Source organism: Platalea leucorodia (assembly GCF_965183815.1).
Source record: "Platalea leucorodia genome assembly, chromosome: 2".
Classification (NCBI taxonomy): Eukaryota; Metazoa; Chordata; class Aves; order Pelecaniformes; family Threskiornithidae; genus Platalea; species Platalea leucorodia.
Window position 1 is genome coordinate 99,397,561 of NC_138824.1, and position 17,511 is coordinate 99,415,071.

General features: G+C 40.6%; 1 protein-coding gene across 2 annotated transcripts in view; it reads right to left on the minus strand.

Annotated features, from left to right (window-relative positions):
- Positions 1-16,916, minus strand: part of DYRK1A (dual specificity tyrosine phosphorylation regulated kinase 1A) — a 90,726-nt gene extending 73,810 nt beyond the window's left edge. The window contains exon 1 of one of the 2 annotated variants that reach the window (XM_082304731.1): positions 16,446-16,916. The gene's annotated coding sequence lies outside the window, so the exon portion shown is untranslated. Of the gene's footprint in view, positions 1-11,196; positions 11,275-16,445 lie in introns of those variants that run through there. The other variant, XM_082304732.1, reaches the window with a different exon arrangement.
- Positions 16,917-17,511: the final 595 nt, after the last annotated feature.

Here is a 17,511-nt window from a genome sequence, read left to right on the forward strand (position 1 = left end):
ATGACAACTACAAACTCCTCTGATGCTGGAAAGCAAAATGAACAAAAAAAGACTTTTCACCACAGTAAAATCCAGCATCCTTACCATTCAGCTCTCAATGTCCCAGCGTAAGTATACAGAGAGACTTCCACAATATGCTTTAAGTCCTAATTCAGGCTCAGGTTGACCAACGTAACCATAGGAGAGAAATCTGAACTCTTGAAGCAAAAATAATTCCATTTTGGATTACTGCAGCGATCACATAGGGAACATTATTTCTATTATCTTAGGAGATCCCAATTTAGAGGAGCTAAGGAAATGCGCTGTTTTCAAAATTCAAGACACCTCTAGCATAAGCACAATACCATCTATTTCTTATGAGTTGCACTTAGTACATACATTCAAATACATTTCAGAAAATGTCATGGAGTATTTGTATTTCAACATATGAATTAATAAATGCAAAGACACACAATTTATCAGATTAAGTCCTTCAGAAAATTAACTTAATTTCGCTATAAAAAAAGTTAGCGTTAAAGCCCCTTGACAAATAACCGACAAGCAAGTAGAATATAATCCACTGATACAAAGTATTCTATGTTCCATCTATACTCTCCCACACTCGCTCCACTTCATTTGCATATCATTCCTAACTTGGTGGTTGTGCTACATTTCCATAATTCACATAATATCTTTCAACTGAGAAAATAAAACATTATCCAGGAGCCATTTCCTGTAAAAAGCGTAAGGACTGATTAAATCCCAGAAAGTTTCTTCTTCCTCTTCCCTTCAGGTAAGCACACTAATCACTGGTTTGGAGAGTCACGTTTCCTTTTCTCTCCTTCTGTCCCATGTTTCTTTGGTTCTTTTTTGTACAATAGTACAGATTACATGGGACTCAAGGACAGTTGCAAAGAACACCTGAAAAGTCAGGTGATCTAGGTATTCTCACTGGAATTAAACAACTGAGTTTGGATTCTCTCTGTCTAAGGAACACACTAAACTGCCAGGAAGTGCAGCACTCCCACTCTGTTTTTCCCAACTCTCAGGTGCACAGTTGTGCCCCCTTTCTTGGAAAGCTTCAGCGTTCACACTGAATATAGGGTAAAACAAATCAACTCAACGACCCAATTAAAAGCTGTTCACACCTTTATCAGGTTCATTTCCTGCCAGTTTAGTAAACTGAACTGGCTCACCAAATGATAAGAAAAACTTAAAGCTAGAAGAAAAAGGCTAACAGGCCTTTTTGTGCCTAAAAAGATGCTAGCTCAGTTTATGCCACATTACGTAACTTCCCACCAAGCGCATGCCTTCACAAGCTGACCAAACTCAGGGTTACTACTTATAAGAAAAGAGCAAGTCACAGATGAGACTCATCTTCCTGGCACTCCTCCACCTTATGACGAAACAGTTTCGGTAGCTAAATTGGCAGTAAAGTTTTTACCTTTACTTACATCATTAGGTTTTTGTGTTTAGCTTCTTAAGCTGGCTCAACATGGAAAAGTAAAGCAAAAATGCCAACAAAGAGAACTTGCAAGTATGCTTAACCAAGAGAGAAAATAGACAGTCTCTTGCGATCCAGTTTAGGGTGCTATCAAACAGCCATGTGATATTCCCCTGCAACATCCAGGCACCAAAGAGGCAGGGGTTGCAATGCTGAGGGCTACAAGCCCATCTGCAGCCCTAGCTTAATTCCTCTCTGTCTCGTAAACCATCTTCGAAGGAGGAAACTACTGTAACTCTTGTATCATGCTCATGAGGTAATCTCCAACGCATGTAACATCACAAGGCACTCCAAAACTATGGTAAAGAAGTGTCTCCAAAGTAGATCAACAAAAAATGCACAAATGGGTTTTCCCCTTCTTCATTCCTTCAATGTAGTAAATAAATACACGAATCAAGAAAGATTCCACATTTTCCTCACATCATTCACTCCAGAACTACAGCCCTAACATTTCTCAGAATATAGATCACTGTCAGCTCCAAAAAATTTTAACAAAATATGAATCATCCTAACATAATATTTTTTAACTTAACATAATTCAACATGGTTTTAAGTTCCATCTGTAGTTCATTTACCATGGCCTTATTCCCCAGTTAAGGAACCACTGACCTAGAAAACTCTCATTGAAGGAGGTGATAAATTAACAAACCTCAGTAAATTTTCATATAATCTAGTGATGAAGTCAAAATATCTTCTTTTTCAGATTTAAAGCTCTGAGGTCTTGTTCTATTATCTTGTTAGCCTCCATCCCTGCTGTCAAGCATAATATTGTAGTAAATCTTGGTATATCCCAAGATATACCAAGATACTCCTGCAAAGGTAGTAGGCTGCAAAATTTTGCTGAGTTTTAAATGGTATTATAATCCATTAAGAAGAATTCAAACACCCTATTCAAGTCATGTATGCATGTACACATAGGGGGAAGAGCCAGTAGAGACAGTGGGTACACATCAACCAACAAAAGCTTTACTGGGGTACATTTATTATCATGTTGCATAGAGATTTCATCAAAGACTCATGGCAGCTCTATACCTCTACAAAATATGGTTACAGGTAGCTCATTGGAGACTCTAGAACACTAGTTCTGCCAGGTAAAAATCATTGCCTTTTCTGCTATAAGTTAAAAAAACAAACAAACAAACAAAACCACCAGCAACAACAAACCTGGACAAATAACCACACCATTAAGCCCAGAACATACTCATCATAATCTAATATGACCTTCTATACAACTTTTTTAGAATTTCATCCAGTAATTCCTCATCAAGCCTTCATCAATGTGTGGAATACTCCACAAAAAGATTTGCTCATTTAAAAGCCTTCGAAGACCAAGAAACCATGACATGCTTTCATCAAGTGGAATGGATTGCCAAGCACCATTATAACTGTACGATACCCTGCTTATCAATATAGAACACAAGGACTTTCTAGTGTGGAAAAGCTTTTATGAATGTAACAAGAGGTTGCAGATACCCTGCCATAAGGTAACTCAATCTCAATTTGACAGCCGAGAGTTCAAATTCACAATCATGTTTACAACAAGTTACCTTCTGTCAGTTTATCCTCAGTAACTGACCACATACCTACCTACCCACCTACACACACACCCCCCCCTTTAGCCCACAACAAATGTGAGAGACTTTACTTTCACTCACACAACAGAAAAAGAAGGTTAAAGGCTCAGGATGAAGTAGCACATGATTGCTAAGGCAATCTAATCATTTGCTGCTACCAAAAAAAAAAAAAGGGGGGGGGGGGGAGGGGGGCTGTTTCACCCACATTCCTCCCTTTCCCAGTCCTCACTGCTCTAGCACTAATTGACCCAAAAGAAAACAAACTTTTTTCAGGTTTGCTTACTGGCTTTCTCACACACACAGACAATGCCAAATTATTTTGTCATTTTTTTGATGTATTAAAGGTTTTAAAGAACTCAGGACAATTTTTTTTTTTTTAATAACTGTGTTATATTATGGTCCTGAATGTGTAGTTCAAGCTTAGTCTGTCAACTTGGGGTAATGTTGTTTTGAATCCCTTTTTGAGTACAGTCACTATGGAGATGTATGGAATTAATTTTTCAAAATATTCTCTGATGGCAGTCATAAGACAAAAGTCTAAAAGACATCTCTCAACGAGATAAAAGCCCAGTAAAAATCCCTCTAACAGACACCTTTCAGATTAATTTTCTCCAACTAGACTTTTATGAGGCCAAATAGAAAAAGTTGAACCTTTGGAACAGTTTATATGAACTTCACCAATTCCAGCATCCAAATACTGGGTATAAACTGATCAATCTAATGCTCTCTGAGTTATCTGTCATTTGTTCAAGAAGCAGACATTGCACTAAAACTTTGACAAAATTATCCATTTAAGTAATTCTACGACATACTAAGATTATACAATTTTCTGATTCTTTAATAGTATCTCTGCCAGCATAGGAAGTTGCTAGGGTTCTGACCAGAAGAGTTTGGTTTCCTCTAAGTTTTTTTTTTTTCCTGATAAAAGTTCCTAAAATGATTTTAATAAGGCAGGTTGCAGGAAGGAAATGAGGACAAATAAATTTAAAAAAAAAAAAAAAAAAAAAAAAAAAAAGGCTTTTAAATCCTGACCTTACAGACCTCCAAACAGTACTCAAGATCACCATGTCTGAGGTATCCAGGAAATAAAAAGGCAAGAAAATATTTAGTGTCGCACTGAAGTCCTCGCAGACTACCAAGAATAGCTTGCTAGATGGAAAAGACTCCCAAACAAAGCCACTTTTCCAGCAGATTTTTTCTTTAATTTTCTACTAATGTTACTGAACTGATGTACTTCATAGAATGATGTGCTGTGCTTTTTAAGAAAGATTGCTGTAAAATGGTAATTTTTGATAGAGACCTGCTCTTTTTCCTATTTTGTAAAGAAGGTCATGAGTATGATCTGACACACTCCGTGGACGATGCCAACAGAGGTATCCTTAAGAACACCACAATTTTTCTAGACACATCTGAAACAGCAGAGCAACATATAAAATTGCAGGGGCATAGCAAAAGGGATAAGAAAAGCAAGATTCAGAGCTCATACCAGGTGCACCAAATGGACCAATTGCACTCTAATAGACTCATCTATATAGCCCTTCATACGACCAGTTTCCAGTGAAAGGCAAAAAGTAAACACTGAACATGACAATGTAGTCACCAAGATGGTCACAACAGAGAACTCTGTCCCAATTCATAACACCATATACTACACTGACATCTTTCTTTCCAACGTTAGAAGAAGCAAAGCCACATTTAACGGCTTCAAAACTGAAACTTCTCTCTTCCCAACACTTTTTTTTTTTTTTAAAAAACAAGAAAGAACCACCATTGGAAATAAGCCAGAACTCCACACTGCTAATTCGAAACTTTACTGGAACTGAAAGCAAAGGACACTTAATAGCTTCAGAGCTCAAGAAAAAAAGATGTCTGTGGAGTTCAGTGGTGCTACACTGAATCTATCTGAGGAAAGATGGATCCCCACATGGATCAAGGAGCCAAAGCCTACTCTCCCTTTTTTGCTCAGAGAGATTTTTATTCAACATATTTCAAGTTAGCTTCATACTGGATTTACAGGAATTACTAGCAAAGCATGGAGATGCTCTTCACGGTGCCTTTATGTTTAGGAAAGAGCAAGAGACATGCTAACCTGTAGAGATTATATCTGCCACAGACACTGCCTGAAAACACTGAGCAGTCTTCCTCCCTTTCCTGAAGGGGTCAAGGAGATGGATGACATTCTGAAGGGCAGCTAAGACAGTCAAAGTGGGAAGTTCTGAAATGTAGAATAGTCAACCCAAAGCAAGTTAGGGAAAAAGAGAAATAGCACTTTATGAAAAGTGCAATGGATTGCTGAAGAAGGGGATGGGAGGAGGGAAAGACAGGCACTAAACATCAAAGTAGCTAAACCATTATTTGACTAAGGAACCTTAACTGCTTCCAGAAACTGAGCAATACCATGTTGTTTATCACAAGCCAAAAGCCTTTAGCCATGGAAAAAAAAAAATGCATAAAACAAGCACGATGGACAAAGTTTACTGTAGACTGGAAGAAGACTCAAAGCAGAAGAAAAGATGGGTGGGATAGAAAAAAAAAAAAAAAAAAAAAGGAGATGGGCAGAAAAATTACGTTGCTTTTTTCCTGCTATAAAGAGCAAGTGTATTGTCCAATCTTCCACGTTTTTACTTGAAGTCACTTTGGATTATTAAAATATGTATGGATATTAAAATATGGATGGATTCAAATATTAAGGAATCAGCACTCCTGTCTACTTTCCCAACTAACAGATAAATAGCTACCAACAAAATTTATGTAACTTGAACAAAAATATCAGATATCTGAATACATGGAAGTGAAACAACAGCATAATCCTAGCAGCTCTGGTCATTTATTTAAGAGGACAAGCAGGCATGGGATTTCCAAACGAGTTGTTTGTTTGTTTGTTTGTTTTTTAACATAACCGGTCCAGCTGGTGGTTATGTTAAAACTGGACTATCAAGAGAAACATTTTTTCATGCCTCCTTTGTATAGCAGGAACAAGAAAACTAAGCATCTTTACTCTGCAATTTAGCTTCCGGTATCAATAAGCTATGCTTACCTCTTACAAAAAGACAGCTGAAAAATACATTTTATTAGGACGTTAACTTTAGAAACGTCAATTCATCTTTCAGTTTGTCCAAACAAGAAAAATACGCATTTTGTTTGCACATATCTATCTAAAGGCAATATAGAATTCAAGTAAGAATTTCAGAAGTGCATGAGATTGAGAAGAAATCTACATACTGTATTGTTCTGTGGTAATATTTGGGGGAAGAAAAAAAAAAACAGAAAATTAAAAACTTTGGGTTTCTTAACAGGTTTTAGTCTTTAAAATGTGGATATTTTTTCCCCTCAAAAGCACTGTTCTTACAGGGGGGAAGAGAAAGAAAGAACAAGTGAGAAAGAACAAGCAGGAGAAAACTGAGCAAGCAAGAGACTGAGCAAGTGACAAAAAAAGAGACATTTGAGAGACTGAGCACTGGAAAGGACATGGAAGAAAGGGCATGAGCAGAAGTTAGAAGATTGTAAAGAAGAGCAAGTGAGAGCGAGAAAGAACTAGAGGAAGAGCACAAGTGAAAAGAGCACAAGAAAACATGCATCAAGAGTAAGCAGGACAGAAAGCAAGCAGGAGAGTTGGAGAGAGAACTTGTTATCAAGTAAGACTGTGGTAGCGCATGTTAAGAGTGCACACAAGCAGGACAGAATCAGAGTAGAAACATTAGAGAGGGAATAAGCATGGAAGTTTGAGATAGCAAGCAGAAGTCAGGGAGAGGTGGGAAGGGAGATAGACAGAGAGAGAGAGAAACTGACAGGGGAGTGATTTACTACAGGAGGGGTGGCAAAATTCCTCAGAATGATGTTCTCCATTAAGTAACAGTGCTATCAGAGCCAGTTAACCAACCCCTGCCTCTTCTAGGCACCCTGTTCCTGTCCACCCACACAACCCATTCCATTATCTTGTCAAATGTCTGAGCAGCAGCACAGTGTACCGGGTCTGGGAACCGATCTGACTGAAAAGTAACCTGATTCTCCACCCACACACACACCCAAATGTTATATATATAAAATTATATATTTCAGCCAACTCAGTTTCCAAGTCTGATTCACTGGTTGGTCTTACAAACAGCTGTGCCAACACAAAGCAGGTGGGAACAAGCAGCCAGAATCTGGAAAGAAGGGGAGCTGCTTAAGCTGTAACTGCCTTCAAAGAAGTCCTTGTTGCACACTTTGCCTTAGAACGACTCTTTCAACAATTTCCCTCAAAGTGCTTCAGTGGCTCTACATCTTGCAGCATGAACTTCACATCAGTTTGCTAATACTTACGCTGTAAAACAAACACATATAACGTCATCAGATTAAATACTGCGCATGTCCCACACCCCTCACAGATCAGATATGAAAACAAAGAGTTGTTGCCTTTCATTTTTTGCTTCTTTTTTATCAATTACTTCAAATTTCGCATAGGTACAGTTTTGGGGAGAGCAAGGTAATTTTCACTAGCCCCAGGAAAACATATACAGATTTGGGTGGGTGGAAGGATAAAATGGTTTAGGGTAGAAGCAAAGGGGTGAGAAAAATCAATGTTGCTTGTGTTTTTCTCTGAATATACTGTTCTTTGCTGTGCTGCCCTTCAGCATTCTCTCAGCACTGAAACTATGTACCAGCCTACAGTCTTATCTCATGCTAGAAGATGTAATTCATCTGGATGAAAAAGAGATAATGAAGTCTTCGCAAATTTCCCCAAAATTTAAGAAGGTATAGTAGCAGAAGACCAATAGTTTCAATCTTCACTCATCACCTTCTGTCAGTTTTCTTCCCTTCACTGCCACTGCTACCAAGCAATGTCTCAAGACTCTCTGACAAGTTTGATCAGCTGAAACTAGAACACAGATTATTATTGTAGAAGTGTAATATGTAAGACATATAGCCAATTTTCCCTCATGAAAGCCAACCAAACCCAAGCATACAAAAGTGTGGTTTACACAACTGGTATACACTTGCACAGGTAACCCACTGTTCCCTGAACCATTCAGTCTCAAGTGGTTGACCCATAAGAGGTCAGGAGCGTCTGTACTAATAAAATGGAGAAATTTCCATCATACAAACTAGGCAACTACCATATATGCCTCTTTCTCCTTCCATGTGAAAAAGTGTTTTATAAATGTCATACAATCACAGACTAAGTTAAAAAAATGTTTAAAGCAGGCCTGATACACAATTCTGTCTCTTTTACATCTTTTGCAACACAATCTATACTCACACAGTCAAATGCTATTTTATTCATTGAACAGATGCTTATCATTAGGAGGATAGCACATGGAAAACAAAGCTATACAGTAAAAATGCCAGCTATACCATAAATGATACTATTTACTGAAATACTCCATCAGTTCTTTCTGAAATTGAGGTATGTGTATGAAATGGGGCAAGAGAGTGGAAGTAAAACATGAATTTTTTTCAAGACAAGCAAACTCCCTTTGGGAAAAATGAGTTCGAAGTCTAATACCCTCAAATTTCCAAACAAATCCTAAGTTCCTTGAGCAGACCTCTATCTGGATATGCTGAGTCACTCTCCAACCTTAAGAGACTGCTTCTCTGAGTTACAAGGCACTCAGAATATAAACTCAAGTCAAATGCAACTGCAAATACATAGCATCCTGCTATTAAGACATAAGACGCCTAAACCCTTAACCTCGGCTCCACCCGTTGTGTCACTGTGTAACTTTGGGCAAGTCACTTTACCTTTTTTGCTTTCATTCCCCCTGCTAAAAAGCTGCTCAGTAACATGTATTTATCTCCTGTTAGCAAGGCAAAAACTACATTGTGTATGGAAAGCAACATGAACTTAGGTGCTATGCAAAATGCATCAAATCTCTGAAACCCCTCTCCCCACCCCAAAAAAACAGGAACTCAGTGCCTTAGGTTAGGCTTCCAATAAGCAAGATACATAAGCATTTCTACGTTTGGTGAGGTTTTTTTCTGCACATTAGATCCCAGTCACTGAAACACATTTCTCTTCCACAAGATGCTAAAAGAATCTGTTACCATTTGCTAGACTCAGATACTAAAACGTTGTATCTGTGCACAAGCCTATGAGAAAGTCACAAACCTGAGACTAAGTGCAAGGTCTGGACAGTGCAATTATTAACAACTTGTACCTAAAAAAAAAAAAAAAAAAAAAAAAAATTTACTGCATGATGAAAGACAGTTCAGACCACCAAAAGCAAGAGATAATTTTCCCATTTTTGGCACTGTTTAAATGCTTCACTTAGTTTGGGAATTTTTATGGAAATAACTAACAAAGTCAAATGCAACTCCACAAAGGTATTCAAGATTAAAATATAAGGAGAACGACCATGCTTACAACATATGGAATATAATGCATACCTGTTTCCTCAAACACATAAATAAACTGGCACTGTCAATCTGGGAGCTCACAGGTTTCAGAATATACATAATGACTAACACAGAAATTGTATTCTGGGCCACTGTATGCTTGCTAAAAATGTATCTTGAGCTTCTGCCTCACCTCAAACCACAGATCTCAGATTGTTTTGTTTTATGCAAACAAAACTTTGCTTTAACATACAATGATTAAAATTAAGATTTTATTTTTTTTTTTAAAGAAGCAGTAGTCCAGGGAAACAGAATGAACACATGCTATCTAAAATACACAGGTGAAAATACCCCCAAACAAATTCTACAAAGACAGGAGATAAACTCTCTTGTAAGGACCACATCAGATATCATTAATGATTTCCATTCACACCTCCAGATTATTAGGTTTTAGATCTTCTATCATTAAGCTTCTGTACAGCAGACTATCAAATTACAATAACTCACAACCCTTTTATTTACCAGAAAAAAATAAACCACAAACACATACGCATTTACACAATGCCGTAACAAAAATGCTACATAGGAGAACATTAGCAACAAATGGGTATGCATCTCAAAGTCATGAAAACCTGATTAAATGGAGAAAGAAATAATATTTACTTCATGTTGTACAGTACAAAACAAAATGGAAATCAGATCCCAGCTAAGGTCTCTAAGTAGTAGAACAATGCAAAACCAAACAATTTTTAACTATGCCCTTATAATACAACCTCCAAGTATAGTTTATAACACAGTATCATATATACTCTTTCCACTCAGCCTTCAACATAAATGAATCATTTATGATGCTGTCTCTAGTAGACTTAGTTCACAGAAGACATTAATTCACTGAGAAACGAAGCTTGTAAAATGCAGCATGTATTAAAAATAATAAACCATCAGGAAATGTTTCAGAAGATATACAGGTCATTCAAAATGAAGCTGTAGTAACTACATAGTTAACTGACCCCTCTCCAGAACTGCACCTACTAGTGCTTCTGATTTTGGGGGAAAGTGTGACATAAGTTTGTAGCCTTAGCATACATAGAACTTTACTTCAGCAAAAATCTGATTTCAGCAGGAAGACATAGACAGGTATGTGGAATCATGAACATGGTCAGCATCTGCAGTAATGCTCATTTTCCTGCATAGGGCCTGCCATAAAAATCTCTACTTCTGAAGGCACACTATGACATTGACAGGAAGTCACCCTAAATAGAATAACACAGAATTCTAAGCTTATGAACATCTGATCATAGTGAAAAATGTACATTCAGCTGTGTTATTCCACAACTATGACCCAGTATTTGTAGTATTTATGAGTAACTTCTACAGAAAGGGAAACCGCCAAGATCTTCATGCAATAATCACTTCTTGTAACGTTGACAAAGACATCAACATATTTCAAACACTAACTTGCAATTTTTGGCATACCATTAAATTAATGCCTACTTATCCACAAGTTAGAAAGAATAACAACACAGAAGCCAGAATCAGACATGATCCAGGAAAGTTACTGAGCTTCCAATATCAATCGTATTTTGTACAAGTGTATTAGAAACTAATTTGTCTGTCATCAAACACATACCCTGTATGTATTTCATGTATGAGTCCTGGTAAAACTGTATTTAAAAACCAAGAATATATATGGGTATATATTTATAAGTAGGAAAAAAAGCTGTAGTTACAACTGGACAGACCAAATAGAGATCAGTCTAAGAAAATTCATAGTGTTCAGGAAAATATAGAACTGAGTAAGTACTAATACATTAACTTCCCTACCTGACAATATTTTTTCCTCTTTTTACCCCTTCCTTCAGTTTAAGCAGTGAACTGACAGCGTGGACACAAAACCATTTCCTCTACAAAGGAAGTGGATGCGCTATGCTCCAACTGGCTCCTCAGCAACAGGTCCACTGGCAAAGTAAATGAGAAGTTATTAACAATTTACATAGTTCACAGGAACACAAATTAAGATTCCAGCACATGCAGGTAAATAGGATTTTGCATGAACCAAAGTGTTAGCTACGCGCGTTTGAAGACAGGAAGCCAAAAACCAATGAGCGATAGGTTTTCGGGACACTAGGATTTAAAGTTTCACTGGCAAGTTCCATTTAATCACTAAAATGTATTTAACTATGATTGTGCCAACTAGTCACTCTACTAGTTTGATTTTTTTCAGTAACTCATCAAAATTCACTCTAAATTATCTCAACTACATTTTGAAAGAATAACCCTGCCATCAGAAATCAATTTGTACGTTTCCATTCCTCTCTTATTTCACCATCCAAACAGTTATTAAAAAGAAACAGGAAACTTTTCAACAGATAGATGTACTAATATATTAAACACGGGGGGGGGGGGGGGGGGAAATAGAAGGTTTTGGAACTTTATGTAACACCTAAATTGAAAGTTTGGTTTCTCACAGCTGGAACAAAATTGACAATGGAGTTAACTTCACTTTCATTTACTCAGTTTCACTTTCAGGTATTTAGTGCTACTAAGACCCTGGAAACTTTGCAAGCAGTATGTTTACAAATAAGTGCTAGCTTATGTTATTTTAATTACAGAAACATTTTCACTGCTTTTAAGAAATGCTATATTCAGAGCTGAAATTAAACTCATTATGTCTTCATACAGGGTAACTGAAATAGCTACTATCTAGACTTCAGGGGCTCCAGAGTATTCACACTGTACGGACATAAGCAGAGCTGACTGGGAATGATCTTCCATATTTTCCTAGCCCTTCAGTGGGTACTCTCCCTGTAAATCATATGGACAGGACATTTAGGAATGAATGAGGATATGATAACATCAGTACCTTTCACACTGACCCACCCCACCTCTGTCATTTTCAACTGTGGAAAGACTCGCCTATCCTTTAGAGATTGGGGAGGGGAAGGGAAAAAAAATGGGAGGGGAGCAACAGAGGGGAAAGGAGACCTTATGGAAACAATGGGACTTGGTCTGTCTCATCATGATGTGCTTTCCAGTCAAAGAGGAGCTTCTTTTTTGGTCTGTGCCATAAGCAAGCTATAATTAAGCACCCACAGATACTGGACAAGACTCATATATATAAATATTAGGGGAAATGGAGCTAAACTCAAATAAAGCTGGAGCAAGTATGAACTACAAACCTATTCTAAAGTAATGAAATACATTTGTACTAGCAAAAGCAGTTATTTTTTCAGTCATGCTTGCATAAAACGGAAGCAAATCCAGAATTTGACCTTCCTTCCACATAAGGGAAAAAGATGACCAATGGATATCAATCTGTCATTAATTGTTACATGCAACTACTGATTAGGTCACTGCAATTCTATTGGTATATTGTGTCACCTCAAAAAGAGAGTACTAGATAACTGTACATCTAGAATATGTCTTTCTGGGAGTAACAACTGTTTGTAATTATCAAAAGTTTCTCCAGTGTTTTTAAATCATCAATAGACTACAGTTCCCATAACTCTCCTCTTGAAGGACCCATGGAGGTGAGGAAGGAAAAAGTGAGTATGCCCCTTCTCAGAATGTCTTGTTTACTTCCCCCCCCCCCCCCCCCCGACTCGTAAGCTTACAAGAAAGGCATGGTTGCTCAGAAAGGTTTTTTCATAGAATCATAGAGTGGTTCGGGTTGGAAGGGACCTTAAAGATCATCTGGTTCCAAGCCCGCTGCCATGGGCAGGGACACCTTCCACTAGACCAGGTTGCTCAAAGCCCCATCCAACCTGGCTATGAACACTTCCAGGGACGGGGCATCCACAACTTCACTGGGCAACCTGTTCCAGTGCCTCACCACCATCATAGCAAAAAACTTCTTCCTTTTATCTATATTTTTGTATTATTTCAAATAGTTTTAGAGCAAAAAAGAAGTCTCACTGCATAAACATATCAAGTCTTAGACTTCTTAAAGTCTGATTCGCAAAAAAGTTATTACATAAATTAAAAAAAAAGATGTTTCTTACCAAACTCTTACTGAAAAAGAGATGAAACTGTAAACTTAAATAATCTATTGTACTCAGTTATAAAACCAAAAGCAGCAGTTCTCTGTAAATAATCCTATTCTACAACAACAGATCTATTTACAAAAGGATTTCAGAAGTTATACAAGTCTCCCGTGCTCCCATAAAACAGAGATATCAGAAAGTCTTTGACTTCACTTTGGAGAACAATTCTCCAAATGGCATTAAAAATTACCATAGAAAGAATAAACATACACCAGTCTTCAATTCTTACTCAAAAACATAAGCTGTAACAACAACTTTCAACCTAAAGTCCCGTAGCCAGAGTTAAAAACACCTGAAATAAAGAGGTTTTAAGAGGAATGCTGAAAAGAGAATCTAATTATAGTAACAAAATTGCTTCTTTGGTAAGAGTACGTTTTAGTCTTCAAATCACCACCCATTTCAGTTCAGATGAAACTGTAAAATGCTATCGTAGCAAATAAAGGTACAGTTTTTCATGCATTTTATTAACTAGTCTTTTCGCATACTACCATATGACCAGGTGGTACAGTTTCAAATATGTCAGCATAACCTAAAAGGGACTTTTTCACTTTAAGGTGTTGACTAACTAATTTGAACTAAAATGACAAAAATCTCACAGTAAGTCCATTAAGGCAAAGCCTAATAATACAGTTAACCCAGACGCATGTTTCTGTGCAAGGCCCTATCAGAATTAAGATTTTAAAATGTGGTATACATGTTAGCAAGTATGTCCTAATTAAATGTAACTATAAAAGCTTAGACAAGGTACACAGTTTTTACTAGATACCAGTCATGTTTTTCTACTTTGTGTAAACTATCAACCAGTTTGTTAAAAGTCATTTATGGTCATCACATGTAAATTCCCAGTCTACGCAAAACCCACGTACTTTAAAAATTGATAAATTCCTGATGACTACCTCATTATTTTACAGAAGTAAGACAATACTACCCATAAATCGACACTGAAATAGAGAACTCTTGGCTGCTATTAGGTAAAATTATCCTTGTTGCAGCTTCTCCGTCACTGTCCAATGTGGGGGAGGGGATTCCAATGACAAGTTCTAAATCCACCCAAGTATTGATTCAGGAACTGTAACACTGCTGCTCCTGTAACAAACTGTCTTTCTTCCCTATTGCCTGGAAACAATATTAAACTATTGTCATATGTAAATGCGTATACAATAATTTAACAAAAGGAATTGCCCTCTTTTCTTGATTTAAGAAGACGGTGCTCTTTATTCAATTTTGAACAAGATACACTTGCTTTACTCAAAGAATATTCGAAAACCATGAATTAACTCGATAAGCTTCATAAACTTTGTCAGAATTTTTAATTCACAGCAGAAAATGTAAATTTAACACATCACACACGTATTCTACTTCAGACTGCAAATAAAAACACTCTAGTTCTAAATAATTCATAGAAGCCAAAAAAATGAAGCGTAGCCTACAAAAGTAGTCTAAATATATACACACACCGAGTTCACCAAATATATATAGATAATAGTTAACAAATACTAGCTCATACTCAAGAGTTATTTTCAGTGTTATTATTCTAATTCTATAAAGTATAATTAATTTTCCAAAAATACCCAACCTACAGAGGTTGGGGGGAGGGGAGCGGGGAGAAAAAAAGAGAAACAAGTTTACCAAAACTTTTTAGGGCTACAGACTATTCCAATGAGATAAGTTAAATCCTGCTTGGTTGCAGGCAGATAAATAAATACTACTACAAACAAAATGTTTGCTTATTTATCACCAGACATCATCGACGTATTCTTCAGCTTTACACTCCTTTTCTTAAGGAACGGAGAACGAAATACCAACACGATAATAAAACAAGTTGTTAACTTCTACTTATCTAGACCCCCCCTATGACACTCTTTCCATGTAAGTGTGACTATATATACCTGCTGGCAGAAGTTAACAGCACGCTCTCATTCGGATTAAAACAGTAGGTTGTCAAAAACATGCTTGTTGATTTATTTTGTAGCCAGATATTCTGTCTTTGTTAATTTTAAAGAACAATGAATGTTTATTTCCCCCAATGACTGTGGAGTAATAGGAGAACTAAGTAACAGCAGCAATCTAGACACATGATCAAAGAACCCCTACATAGTCTTTGGACAGACTAAACCGAAAACTTCAAAGCTGACTGAGATTCAAAAATGCACCAATTTCGAAATTTCAAATTACAGTACTTTTAATTGCGTTTTCTGATTTTGTGGCGGCGGGAGGGAACGCCACTCCAGAGAAGGAGCACCCGACGTATCAGATGAGGTCTCCAATTTCTTCAGCAACACAAAGCTAAATTCCTAAAAGACTGCAGCCAGCTATTAAAATACAGAAGTGCCTGTGTGTCCCTGTGCCTATTCCCAACTGCTTCTCCCTCCTCTTCCCCACCCCCCGCCCAGATGACAGTCATCTCACACAGGTACTCCTTCGACATCGGCTTCCAACTTCCCCACCTACCACACGAGTCCCTCACACGGCTGCGGGCAGGGGCACCTAAAGCCTCCGCCACAACAGGTGCCTCCGCTCAGCTGATGGTTCAACTCCTGACGCCCTCCTCGCCTCCCTCTCCCAGCTCCCAGACCGGGGCGAGACCTCGCACCCGCCCACCGCAGGGCGTTGCGCATAAGAGCGAGAGGAGCCAGGCGAGCTCCCTTCCTCCATTGCCGGTCCCGCGGCCCTGCTCGCCGCTCTGCTTCCCAACCCGGCAGCGACAGCCTCTCCCGGACGCCGAGGGGAAAAGGGCCGCAGAGGCCGCGGCCGCCGCTGCCCCCCGGCCATGCCCAGCCTGCCCCAGAAGGGGGCGGCGGTAGGGAGGGCGGGGAAGAAGGCCAGGTCCGAAGCCCGGTACGGGTCCCGGCCCTGCCAGCTCCGGCCCGGGGCTCGGCGGGCCCCTGCGCTCTCCCCACCTCCTCTCTCTAAGATGGCAGCGGAGCTGCCCCCTGCGCTGCGCCCCCCTCGACCGCGCCGGGCCGGGAGGTGGCACCAGCTCGTCCCGCTGCGCAGCTTCCCCGCCACCGGCTGAGGCGTCTCACTTACCCGTGTGGGGGGCGGCGGGCCCTGCGCTCCGGCCCGGCTTCTCCCGGTTGAGGCCTCTCCCCTCGGGCGGCGGGCGCAGGCAGGGCGAGGAGCGAGCGCTTCCCCCGGCCTCGGCCAGGGGCCCCGGCGCGGCAGCGCCTCCCTCTTGTGCGCTCCGCAGTCCGGCCGCCCCGTCGCGCTTGGGCCCGCACGGCTGGCGGCGGTGCCGGTGCCGCTCGGGGCGCAGGGGGCACCGGCCGCGGGGTCTGTCCGCTGCGCGCCTTCCTCTCTGGGCGGCGAAGAGGCGGGGGGGGCCCGGCCCGGCGGGCGGATCCGCGGCGCTTCCTGGCCGGGCTGGATTTTCTATCGCTCACAAAATGGCGCGCGTTCCAAACCTGCGCAGCGCCCGGCGGCGGCAACGGCAGGGCCCGGCCTCACCTCGGCTCGGCGCGGCGGCGGCGGCCTGAGCCCCGGCCAGGCAGCGCGGGGACAGCGGCGGGCGGGCGGGCGGGCGAGCGGGCGGGGGGAGGAGGAGGAGGAGGAGGGGGTGGGGGGGAAGCGCAGCGCCGTACCGAGCCCCCGGGAACTCCTCGCTCCCTCCCTCCTTCCCTCCCCCGCCTGCCAGCCTCTACCTCCTCCCCCTCCCTCCCTCCCCGCCCGCTCCTCCTTCCCCCTCCCTGCGAACCGGCTTCGCCAGGGCGCTGCGCTGCGCCGCCCCGCTCCCTTCCCGCGCCGGGCCGCGCCGCTGCTGTTGCCGCCGCCGCCTCGAGCCTCTCCGCGCCCACCCGTGCGGGACGAACTTGTCGCGTGCCCCCGCCGGACCCTCCGGGGACAGTTGTTTTTTGTTTGTGGTTTTTTTTTTTTTTTGCGGGTGTTCTTTCGTTTTCTTGTGCGATAACGGCTTTCGGGGTGGGGGTGGGAAGCGGGGGGGGAAATAAAACCCACGATTCAGGCGGGAAGAGGTTTTTTTTTTTAAAAAAAAAAAAAAAGCCAACTGACAAAATGGCGACGGGGCGAGCCTGTTTCTATGGCAACTGTCAATCACGCGGCCCCGGCTGCCCCACCCCGGCCGGGCGGGAGACGGCGC